Below are 12,527 nucleotides of genomic sequence, written 5' to 3' on the forward strand. Positions count from 1 at the left end.
GCTCGCACTCCCCGCGCGGATGCGGTCAGGGGCTGCGCTCGGGCTCAGCGCGCGGCTCGGCCCGCGGGCGACACCCAGTGTCCGACCTCGGCTCAGGCCCAGAGGCCGCGCAGCCGCTCCGGAGACCCGACTGCGGGGTGGACACCCAGCGGTTGGCAAGTAGCCGTGCTGTCTTGGATGGTGCCGGCCACTCGGGCTCCGCAGACGTACCCGGGAGCGTTCCAGACAGACGGAAGTGGTCGCCCAGGCCCGCAGTGAGCTCGTTGGCTGCAGCTTCGGGTGGACAGGCCGTGTCCGCGGGACGGCCGAGCCCTGGGACGCGCTGACAGGGAGCTCTGCCCGGAGGAGCCAGGACAGGACTCCCGCCATGGGCGGACAGTGTGAGCTGGAGGTGTGGGCCTGGACGGAGGGACCCGCAGACAGCGAGGGGAAGCTAGGCTGTCAGGACGCTCTTGGGGCGAAGCCCTGCTGTGCTGGAGCAGGGCCTGTGTCCCCCCAAACCCTCCAAGCCTCAGCTCCTCAGCAGGGTCTTGAGAAGTGAGGCGGTGCAGGAGGCCGCAGGGCGCAGGCCAGGTGACAGCTGTGTCTGGGAGTGAGCGAGCTCTTCTGCTCCTGCACCTCCGTTGCTGTAAGCTGAGTGAGTGCCTCCCTCGCTCTGAGCGCGCACTCTTCCACACATACCTGCTTGCGGTGCTTATATCTGCTCCTGCCACGCGATACCACGGACATCTCTGGACAGGGCATGAGTGCTTGCTGAATGCCACTGCCTGACCTCGAGCTGCACAACCCAGGAACCAGGCGCTAAGGAAACCTCTTTTCTGTACAAAGTACCCAGCCTCAGGCACTTTGTCTGGGCAACTGAAAATGGACTGAGTCCCTGTGGAAATCACTACAGTCTCTGAGGGTTCCCTGAAAGTGGGTGCTCACCAGGAGAATCCCTTCCAGGCCTGGAGGGAGACTGAAAGCAGTGAGTGGGTGTCCTGTGCCCTTGCCCATGGTGGGCACTGGGACCCATGGGTGAGTGGACAGAGGGCCTGGGGAGGCCCTGCCCAAGGCTGGGAAGAGACCATGCGAGGTCACCACCACCACTCCAGGAGCCGACGCTCCCTGGACAGGCTGTGCAGGTGCCCCAAGTACTGCCAGACACCTGGAGCGAAGCTGCTCCACCAGCCTGCACTGTGGAGTCGCATCTCTCCAAAAACGAGGAACACGGGCTACAACCCTGGGGTCCAGGGCTGACATGCCGAGTGGACACCGTGTGTCTCGAGCTCCCTCAGGACAGTGGTTTTATAGACAGTTGCCATGGGCAAGGGAAGATAAAGATGTCCAGGCTGGCTTACACCTCTGAGTGTGTGCCCACGCTCGACGCAAGGGTGTGCAGGGTTCTTCCTTTACTGGAGCCAGGAAAGGGCTGGGAGAAGAGGCTGGCACCACCACACAGCTCGTCCCCACATCCTCACAACTCTGTTCCTGGGACCACAGCCACGGAAGCAGCTGTTGGAAGCAGGATGACCGCAAACAAGAGACCGTGGCTGTGGCCATGCTAGGAGCTCAGGGCGGACAGTGTCTTCCCCCTGCCTGGAAAAACCAGAACACAGAAAAGCACTGGGTGCCTGGTGGTGGAGACGGGACACTCGCTTGGTGCCTACCGATCCCCCTGTGTGTGGGAAGGGCACACAGCTGGGTGGGATCTGGCATCCCTTTCAAAGGTGGCAAGTTCAGGTTAAAGTCGGTGACAAGAGAAGCAATGGCTGAGGGTGAGGAGCACACAGATGGGCTTCGGGCAGAGGAAAATCCAAAGAGCTCCCGCGACAAGCAGAGAGCTGTCATCACGGCTCCTAAAAAAGTAGGGATGCTTCTTAAGTAGGGTGCTAGAAAGCGCTGACCAGAGGGGAGGAGTACGCAGAGACAATTAGTGAGGAGGGTGTCTCCCTCACTGAGGAAGGTCATCTTCCCAGCCCTGGGCTGGGCTACCCGGCACCGGCAACAGTTCCTGGGGCAGTTCCCTGAACCGCTTTTCTGACCTCTTGGCTCCCCTGGCTCAGTGAAGGGGACGGACTCAGAGCCATGCTTTTCTCAGTGCAGAGATGGGTCAGTGTTCTCCCTGAGACCTGGAAGAGGTCGTCTGGTGCTGACATGCGCAGACACGGAGGCCTTGGTGTCCAGGCTCCTTGGTGTGCAACAAGACGAAGACGTGAGACACAGGGATGACTAAACCATGAACAAAGGACTCGGACCAAGCCAGTGAGAGCCACAGCAAACCCAGTGCATACTGGGAGACCTTGAGCAGGCCTCGTGAGGAGGGAAACCAACCGGCCCATGAGCACGTGAGCTCCCCGTCAGCAGCCAGGGAGGCACGTGTGCAGACATAAGATGTTCAGGTGGACTCAAAATGCATGAATGTTTATCTGCCGAAGGACAGCTGGGACATCCTCGGCTTTCAGAGATCACGAACAGAGGTGCTATGCACTTTGTTAACTTTAAGACTTTCAAAGGAATCATGGTGTCGCCACACGCCGGCCCCGCAGTGTCCAGTCTCCGAGTCCTCCCCGGCCTGAGGTGCCCTCTGCTCTGTGACTGTCATTCTGCTAGGTGTGCAGGGGCCCTGGCAGGGCTCTCCCTGGTGCCCCCAATGGCTAACAGCAGTTCACTCCTCTCCTAGGGCTTGTCTTTGGGGAAGCATAGCTCCACTGCCTGCCCACTTCCAGCGCGAAGTCCTTTGTTCTTCCTGTGGCCTTGCTGAAGTGGGATATTCCCACTGACTTACCAGAGCAAACCCCGCCCACTAGGTCTCCCTCCCCGTGGGTCTCCAGAAAGCACAGCTCCTGTGGCTCCTGCCACCAGAAGCTGCCTTCGGAAAATATTCGCCAGACAGGCTGGTTTGGTTGAGACCAAAATCGTAGATAACGGTGTCAGTGTTGGTCATCTCTGGAGAGAGAAACTCAAATTTCCTGTCCCCTTGTGGTGACAACACTCACGAACTCGGACTGAGCACTTCCCCTCCCGCTGGAAGGGACCTGCTCAGAGGAAAGGAAAAGTTGTCTGTCCCCAGGAAAGAGTCACAGCCCTGCTTGGCCCTGAAGAGAGAAGGTAGCAGAAGTGGCATCAGCTACAGAGCTGTGGGGCCAGAGACCGGTGGGCAGGGCACTGGGCATGGTCAGCAGTAGCTACGAGGCTGGACTCCCCAGCCATGCTGGCTGCCCCTCAGCCAGGCACCACTGAGCCATGCTAATTGACAGCCATGCTAATTGGCCGAGCGGGGCAGCGGCCCCTCCGTGGCGGGGTAATTGGGCCCTGGGGTCCCCACATTGCTGTGCAAGGGGAAGAAGCCACTGTCCCTCTTCCCAGTGCTTCCTTTAAACCAGAATCGCTCAGACCAGGGCCAGCTGCTCCCAGGACTGGACGGGCCGAATCAGAGATGCCACTGTGGAGGGCAGAAGGCAGGGAGAAGCCAGCCTCAGGGCTATGCCAGGCTGAGGGCGCCACGGGGACCCCTGCAGCCCCCATGGTAAGTTCCAAGTGCGTCCTTCCTGCTCTGTAAGGTGACCATGCTGGGGACCTGCTCACTCCTGGTGAGGACTCCCCTCCCAGCATCCTGCCTCCACCACAGCCCCAGCACCCTCCAGCACCCTGCCTCTGCTGAGATCCTCACCAGGCACCATTTCCACTGCCCACTTTGTCCACCGTGCCCTGCCTGGCCCTCATTCTATAGTAATGGAAGAAGGTCTGCTTGCTGGGCGTTCTGTGCTCAGCACAGTAAGTAACTCTGCTCCATATCTCCACACCCCCGCCTGCGGGCCAGCCCCCTGCACCTCTCCCTCCAGCCCTGGTGTGCTCAGGGACACAGCAGGATTTCTGGACCTTGGCCTTTGCCGTGGCCCACCATGGAGGTATGGGTAGACCCCAGCCTAGGACACCCGGCGGGTGCGGCCCCTTTCCATCCCCTTCCTGCCCACCCTCACTCATTTTCACTTTCACTCGTCCCACCTTTGGTGAGGACAAAATGACCACGCCTTCTTCGCAGTTGGGAAGTTTGGGGGCTGTGAGCAAGGCACAGGGGCTCAGGAGCACTGAACTCGGCATTCCCGGCACTCTGCTCCCGCCAAGTGAAGGAAGGGACCAAGGGAGGGGTCCATGTGGAAGCAGGACAGTCCCCTCCCCTGTCCCTGCCCAGAGCGTGGCCACCTGTGCTGGGGTGAAAATCCAAACCCAGACCTGCCTGCCATCCCAGCCCAAGCCCAAACTCGCCGCCACAGAGCACCCCTTCCTCCTGCTGTGTGGGTGGCCTGGACTCTGGGCAGTGCAGTCTGCCAGGAGGGAAGAGTAGGGAATGTTTCAGGTCCCAAGCTCCTCGGCCGGAGGCAGCCTACCTGGGGCTGGGCTCATTTCCAGAGGTTGCCGGGGACTGCCCTTCCCCCAAACATTCTGGAAGACTTGTGTTGTTAAAACTTGGGATTCTGGCCGTATACACTTTCCATTGTGATGATTAACCCCACAGAACTGAGGTCCAAAACACTTGCACAAAAATATCTTCAAAACAACAGATAAAATATAAAGGGTGCAGTTTATTGGGAAGTGGTAAATTACCTAAGCATTCCACATTGCATAAGGAATTTCATTTCTCCTGAGAGTGCTCTGCCATTTCTGGCTTCATATTATCCTATTCTGCTTCCTGATTGCCATCCACAGTGTGTTTGCCGGTGTCAGCTTGATTCCCAGGGACTCTGCCAGGGAAGCGGGCGGGGTGACCTTCAGGACGAGGCAGGACGTGTCCTGGGATGACCCCAGCCGCAGTCCATGGGCTTTGCCCTCCTTGGTCCTGCCCTTTAGCTCACTGTTACCGCTGCACCAGCGCCAGTCATCTACACTGTGGGTCAGTCACGCTGCAGCCTGTCACAATGGCAACCAGAGTCCTCACTGTGGCCCCTGAGGCCCCTGGTGACCTCCTCTCTTCCAGGATGAAGCCACCTCCTGCTGGCCTATCTTACCCGACTCTGACAGGACCAGGACTGGTCCCCCGCGCCTTGACCTCTGGGAACCTGATGTGGCCTTCGCACCTCCTTCCCCCAGACTTTACCTGTGTCCCCGGAAAGCCATGTGTTTATTCTCATTGGCCTCTGACCTCACCGGTGGGTCACCTGCTCCTTGGTGCTGCCCCCACCCTGGCTGCCCAGGCACATCCACTTGGACCTACTCGCCCCCCACTTACTACTTGTGATGTTCTCAATAATTTACTCACATATTGTGACCATTATTTATTTTCAGGCTTCTGCCCTGCCTGCACTAGAATTTGTACTGTATTTCATGGAAGTGGGCTGGTCTTTTCCTCCTGATTTATCTCAGTTGTCTGAAACAATGACCCTGAGGAGTGGGTGCGCAGTAGAATAGACTGGTGATCAGGTGGTGACATGTCCCCCTGCCCCATTGTGGCATCTAACCCCAGCCTCCCTGGCCAGTTCTGACTGTCACAGGCTTCCTCCTGGTTCTGTCTGCATGTTGACCCAGGGACATGGCAAACCCAGCAGGTCCCTAACCTAGCTCTTCACCCTCCTGTCTCTCCACAAATGCACTTTCCCTTCTGCACTCAAACCTGTCTTGGTTACTTTTCTCTGGTTGCTGAGACAAAATACCCAATGCCCAAAATTAAGGAAGACAAGGTTTATTTAGCTTACAGTTTCTGGAGGTTTCAGTCCATACTTGGCTGGCTCCGAGGCAGAAGATAGCAAAGCAACAAGAGCAAAGAGGGGAATGGCAGTGCGTGCAAGCCTCTTTCCCTCCCTTATATTGTAAGCAGGCTACCCCTACACAGAGGGCGGCACTCACATAGCTAACTTTCTAAACTCTTCACATTGACACAATGAACAACATCCTAGAGCAGCAGGAAGGGCATGTCCTTTGCACCCCAGGATACAGAACTGCTGAGTCACTCAGCCAAACCTCTAGACTCTCCAAGTTGACGCAATGTATCAATCATACAAAACCCCAAGGAGGGCTGAAGCCTGGAAGGTGGGTACTCCAAGGCTCCCCATTTCTAGACACAGCTGAGAGCAGTGGTGTGAGCCTAGACGAACCAGGGCTTTGACTCTGGGTCTCCCGTACTCTTCCTGTATCCTGCCATGGGTTAATGGTACTACTCATTATTTTCAAAATCTATTTTATTAAGTCATTATTTTAATTTGTATTATATTTTCTCTGATACAAAATGCTGTAGCAAATCTTTCTCACTGTCTTTTCCTTTTTTTTTGAATTGTTTTGGCCATTCCCTTCTGTTCATACATCTAGATGATTATAAAAATTATTTCACCCTGTTTCAAGAAAAACAAAACTTTATGGGATTTCAATTAGAATTGAGTTAAATTTCAAGGTGGATTTGGAGATACTGATCTGCTCACAATACTCTTTACTTTCATGCAGAAAGGTTTGATTAGTAATTATTTCACAGGGGAAGACTACATTTTTACTGTCCATTTTGAAATTCCTTATTAAGATAGTGTTCTGGATTTTCTAGGCTAAAAATCATCTGGAAGTAACGACAGTTTCCTGTTTTCTATCCCTTTTGTAGTAGGTGACTCAGTGGAACGGGGTTACGTAGCAGAGTCACAGTGCAGAGCCTGTATGCTCCCGATCTTGGTGGGCAGAGAACGATTCTGGTATTTAGGGTGAGCATATGGGCTGTTGCTTAAGGCACATTATTTATCACTAAGAGCAATCAATTATTCGGGGATGAGAAACGCATTTGTAAGGGAATGGTTTTTGGGTAAAGTGTTTTCAGCAGCATCTGGACCCGCAAGGGGATCCCTGTGGAAGCTGTGCTGACCTTGAAGCCTCCCTGTGCCCTCCACGTGCTGCTGTGTGCCGTGGCTCTCCCAGTGTGCGACGGGGTTCTGTTCGCTGGGCTCTGACTGGAGTTTTGTGGCAATGGTCATGTAATTAGACGGCTGCTGTGTACTTTTCTCTCTGTGCATATTGGTGGGGTTTTGAGTTAGGGATCGGTTGTCTTGCAAAGTGAGTTGGGAGGACCTCGCTGTACTCTGCAGAGGTCTGAGGCAGGGACCACCAGTCCTGCCAGGAGGGGGGTCTGTGGCAGAGGCCTTGGAGAAAAAGGAGTGATCCTTCTACGTACATGTGGTGAGGTCCACTTTCTGTTATTGTCCCACCCGTTTTCTCAGAGAAGAGCCCTTTACTGAGACTCCAGCATTCACCCTGACACACTGCACTTGTAGTCTCCTGGCTCTCTGTGTGCCTTTTGTCTGCTCTGCAAGGTGACGCTCTATGGTGACCGCTGAATAAGCCACCAAGGTGTTCAGCATGCAGCAGCCAGACATTCTCCCGTGACTTGGTGGCTGTTACGGTTTGTGTCTAGATGTCCCCCCAAAGCCTCGTGCAGTCATGGGGTGGCTTCTAGAGTTTTTGATTGACCCATGATCCAATGCTGGGATTTTGGGTGTGAGTGCTACACCCGCCCTGGGGTGGGAAGCCTGCATACAATGTAAGGGAGGGAAAGAGGCTTGCTCTTTCCACTCCTCCCTTTTGCTCTTGCTGCTTTGGCTGGTTTCTGCCACCATGAACGGTTGCCCTTGGCCATGTGCCACTGCCTTGGAGCCAGCCGAGTATGGACTGAAACCTCCACAAACTGTGAGCTGAATAAACCTTTCCTTCCTTAATTTGGGCATCAGGTATTTTCCCCAGCAACAAGAGAAAAGTAACCAAGACAGTGGCCCTCCATCTGCAGGTTTTTTTTTTTTTCCCTTTAACGGCTGAAATTGTGTTTGCATGCATGCTGTTTCCTGTTTCCCTGTTTATTCAGCGACCAGAGGCTCACTTATCTCACTCTTCTCCCCCGTTAGCCTATTGTTGCTTTTGATCAATTCTATGTTTCCTAAGTAATTAAAATTGATTTGTTTCCTTTTTCCTACTCTTCTTTCTGCTTTCCTCATATTTGCTTCATAATATTTTCTTTTTGTGTTGAACACATTTTTTTTCCTTCTTTCTGATTCATTTTCTAAATAATGAGAACATTTAGTACTCAGGTTGCCAATGAATCCAGCCCAGTCACATGTGTAGGGTTGTCGTTTTTTTGTTATTTCCTATGTGCTTGTGATTGAGGCTGCCATTTCCTTGCTGGCCCGGGGACAGTTAGGAGGGTGTGTCCCCCCTTTCCCATGCAGTCAGAAGTTGGATCTACTCTGGTTGAGCTAATTTCAACTTTTTATTGAATTGCACATTAGAAAATGGGGGAATCTATGATATCTACTTTGGAGAAATAGTGAACATTTTAGATGTTATTATAGATTATTTCTCCAAGTTTTCTATGGGTGCTATAAAAAAGAGATAACTTTTCAGAATACTGAGTTTAGTAGCAATAAAATCAAGGTTCTAAATTATGCTATTGGTGAAGTACATCTTTACTCGCTTTGACTGGTAAGAGCTGGCAAGGTGTGAGATGTGCATGAAAGTCTGGCCTCAGTACTTTATTTCTGCCTATTTCTCCCGTATTGTCATTTTTTGCTGATTCTATGTTGAGATTGTGCAATTCAGTAAAAGACATATAAATGAAGGTCTTGAATTTGATTTGCTCGGATGTAAATTACAAAATCGTCCTGAACCTGAGCTTGTAATTTCACCCTGAGTTGAGGTTTTTAGTGCTGCGTCTTGTAGATATTATGTCATAGATGGTTTTTCCCTGAGAGTCTTTTCCTTTTGCCAGTTGGACTTAGCCAACTGATATCTTTCTTATTCCTGTCATTTTTATGTTTAATTTTATGTTTCTTTATTGTTTATTTCTATATTCTTTTATTTTTTTAATACTTATAGGGTCTACATCCTTTTAAACACTATTCACATTTTTTCAAGAATTTATGTTACTTGAACTATAAACCTTAAGGATAAAACATAACTTTTTTGTTCCCTGCTCTGATGAAACAAAACACATAGTTTGCCTGGCATAGCTTTGGCCTCTCACAGATTTTTTTCTGGTGAATTTAAACCCCATTTCTCCTTTTCCCCAAATCAGCATTATTATCCATTCTGTGTAGTCCCAGTTGACAAGGACTGACCTCTGCATTTTCTTCTGAACCTGTACTGCGAGTGCCTGTACTGCATTTTGCTCTGTACCTGTAGACTGGAGCATCACATTGAGAGCAGGTGACCCCCAAGCCTGTCCTGCTGCCTCCTCCCTCACAGTTGGCTCCAGGCCCGGCACACGCTCTGATGGCATCCTGCTCGCCTCACCACAGGTGTTCCTGTGTTGTGTCCTCGACCCTCATTTCTTTGCTGAAAGCCAAAGCTGACTCATTTTTTTCCATTTTATAAAATATATTTTGCTCCCCCCAGACTCTTAGAACTCTTTCCCTTGAAGCTGCATGACTGTCCTGATTTCCTGGCACCTGGCAAGGCCTTTGCCCTGCTCTCAACCCTTGAGCCCTTGCCATTGCTGCTACCCTCGTACATGTGCTGCTGTGCAGAGACTTTGGGGAGAGCTTTTGGCACTGAGCAGCCCCACGGCCCTCAGCTCTCCCAGGTCAGGGACCTTGAGGATCAGGCTGCTGCCCCAGCATCCTCTGCCCCACCGCGTGCCGTGGGCGTCTCAGGGCTGGAGTTTGGAGACCTCCTCCAGACTTCAGCGTCCTTCACTAGCTTTCTGTGTCTGGAGCATTGCCCTCTATTTTTACATTTCTTAAGTAATTTCTGTGGGGTTGGAGGACTAACAAGAGGGAACAGTAGTGGTGAGGATGAAAATAGGTGCGATGTCCCAATCCATTCTTGTTTGCTGGACCTCGGTCCTGTCTGCGGACTCCTCCACGTGTCTCTCCCACCCAAGATCATTCTTCCGAGGTCTTCAGGGTTCCCACAGATCCGGGAGCTGCTCTCAGGGCCACGGGCAGTGGCGACCCAGGCGTAGTTCTGCCCTCGGAGTGTGCAGCTGGCTCGGAGGGAGCCAGGACATGGCCAGTAGAAGTGGAACAGCAAGCTCTGTAATGGAGGAGGTCCCTGTGGGGGCACAGGAGCCACAGCAGAAGCAGGCAGATGTAGCAGGGGCTGTCGGGGTGTCCAGCTGTCAGGAGAGAGGCTCACAGGGCCAGGGCAGCACCGTCTGTGGTTCCGTGGCAGACACTATTAGCAGTGAAACTTGTTTTGTGCGTAACCAATACATTGACAAGAACAAACGTTTCCGTGTGCCTCATTAATTCGACCCCCGTGTGCATGGTTGCACCCTTTTGGGGAGCCCTGTTCGGTGCAGCTCCGGCCAGGTGTCTACCAGTTCCCGTGTCAGCGCTGTTCTCTGAGCGTCTGTCACATCCACCTTGGTCCCAGGATTCGCTCTAATTTGCTCACTTGTCCATGCTCGAACAGATGCTGGCAGTATATTTCTATTTCATCTTCTTTTGGGCTTTCTTTCTGTACCGTCATTCCTACACTATTTTGAGAAGACAAATGTTTTTATGATTTTGTGAGTTTTTTCCAGCTTCTTATTTTCCGATTGTTCTGTGCACAATCACAACTGGAATTTCTGCCATGTTACAGGGATGGCATAGACAGCGTGACACAACCTGTCCCCATTTAGTCACTTGCGCTGCATGTGTTCGGGACAGACGTGCATGAGAGTTTTGGAAAATGCTGACCTTTTGAATTCAGTCTGTAGCTTTTCATTTTTAAAGGACAATTTGGCATTTAAAAATAAGTCAAAGATCAACAGTTTGAATGAATAATATTTCAAGCAAAACAAAATTCAAACAGTGGAAAAGGTGTACCAAGGAAATGTCTCCTCCCCACCTGTGTCCCGGAGACCAACTTCCCCACCCGGCGACCTCTGCTCCTGCTTCTGGGGCGTTGCTCACGGCCACTACTGGTCTGCGTCTGTCCCTGCTGCATGCTGGGCTGAGCTCTTGTGCCTTAGCTGTGTATCTTAGAAACCTGCGTATCTGTAGAACGCCAGTGGCCCTCCGGCGTGTATGTCAAGGCTTTGTCACTAGCCTGTGAGGCTTTGTCACCAGCACGGGGGACACTCGGGGAGTGGGGGTTGTGGTAGGAGGAAGTTAGGTGGCTGAGAGTATAAGCTTCAAGGGAGTCCGAAGGCCCCCGCCCTTCCTCTTTGCATCCTGGCTGCCAGGACTGAGCAGGCCTCCTCCACCATGGTCTCTGGCCATGATATACTTGGTCATCAGAGGCCCAACTCAACAGGGACAAACTTAGAGCCAAAATAAACCTGTCCTCCTTTTGATTCTCTTGGTTATTTGGTCACAGTGATACACGGTGACTGACACAGACCTGCCCTTTTTTTAGTGGCTGCGTAGTGTTCCTTAGGGCAAATATGACAAAAGTCACTTGGTCCTTTAGTTGGCTCATTCTTTTATGTCCTGCTATTTCTTTCTCAGAGAGTATTCTCTGTCTTTTCTTCTGACTAGTGGTAATAATTTTGTGAGTTTTTCTATAGCTGGTTAGTGTTTGAAGGCACAGTCCGCTGTATCTGCCTCAATAAATTCAAATTTCTAACCAGCACCCAGACGGGCTCGTTTTTCTGTTGCTGCTGTCTCGTGAGGAGGGTAGTGGCCTTGGTGTCATAGGACCCAGGCTGCATCCTGGTACAGCTCACCTGAGCCCATGGTCCTTTTCCTTTGAGCCTCAGAGTTCCCCTCTGAAATCAGAGACAGGAGCCTGGGGCTGTAGTGAGGGTGAGTGGTGGCAAGTTAAAGCATGCGTCACCTGCACAGACCAAGGACACCCTTTGGCCATGGAGTCCGGCTCTGAGACCTCTGCTCGATGCTCTGGAAATGCACTATGAGAGCCTGGCTTCATCACCTTCTCCTCCCACCCTATCACACTTGGCCCACGTGGGGTGGAGGCTCCCCACACTCCTGCACTGTCCTCTCCAGGCAGTGGTCAGCGTGGTCAGTTCTCCTCTGGAACTGGGTTTGAGCCTCTCCCTTCCTTGATGCCCTGCTGGTCTGTAGAGGTGAGGACAAGGTCACCTCCATGTTGCTGCTGAAGACCCAGCCTGGGGAGAGCCAGAATGTGGGGCCCTGCTGAGTGCGACCCACTCCCTACTATCCCAGAGCCCTACTGATCTCACACCCCCTGCAAAAGAATCTCCAAATCCAGACAGAAGGTGAAATAGCTACTAATGTAAGAAAAACAGTCAGCCATGAAACTGTAACCCAGACAACCCTGGACATTCACAACTTGTGGCCTGGAGGCCAACGGGATGAGACTGCACAGGATCTGCTTATGTGAACAGACCTTTCAGGACTCCAGGTTGTAAAGTGAATGTCAGTCTCACAGGCACCATGGCACAGTGATAAGGGTCAGCTGTGGGCATGGGGCTCAGAGCCCAAGCATAGAGAGAGCTAGAACCTGCATATCTCGTGTCAAATGCTTCACAGGAGATTTGTTGTTCTTCCCTACTTCTCATGGGAGCCAGGCAGCCCATCGCTGCCTAAAGCTCACCTGCAGGTCTCACTCTGCATCCTCCCCCTCTGCTGCCCTTCGGCCGTCACCTTTGCTCCCTGATCTTTTGCAGGTGCAGAAGG

Source organism: Chinchilla lanigera, unplaced genomic scaffold, assembly GCF_000276665.1.
Source record: "Chinchilla lanigera isolate Chin_1 unplaced genomic scaffold, ChiLan1.0 scaffold00141, whole genome shotgun sequence".
NCBI lineage: Eukaryota > Metazoa > Chordata > Mammalia > Rodentia > Chinchillidae > Chinchilla > Chinchilla lanigera.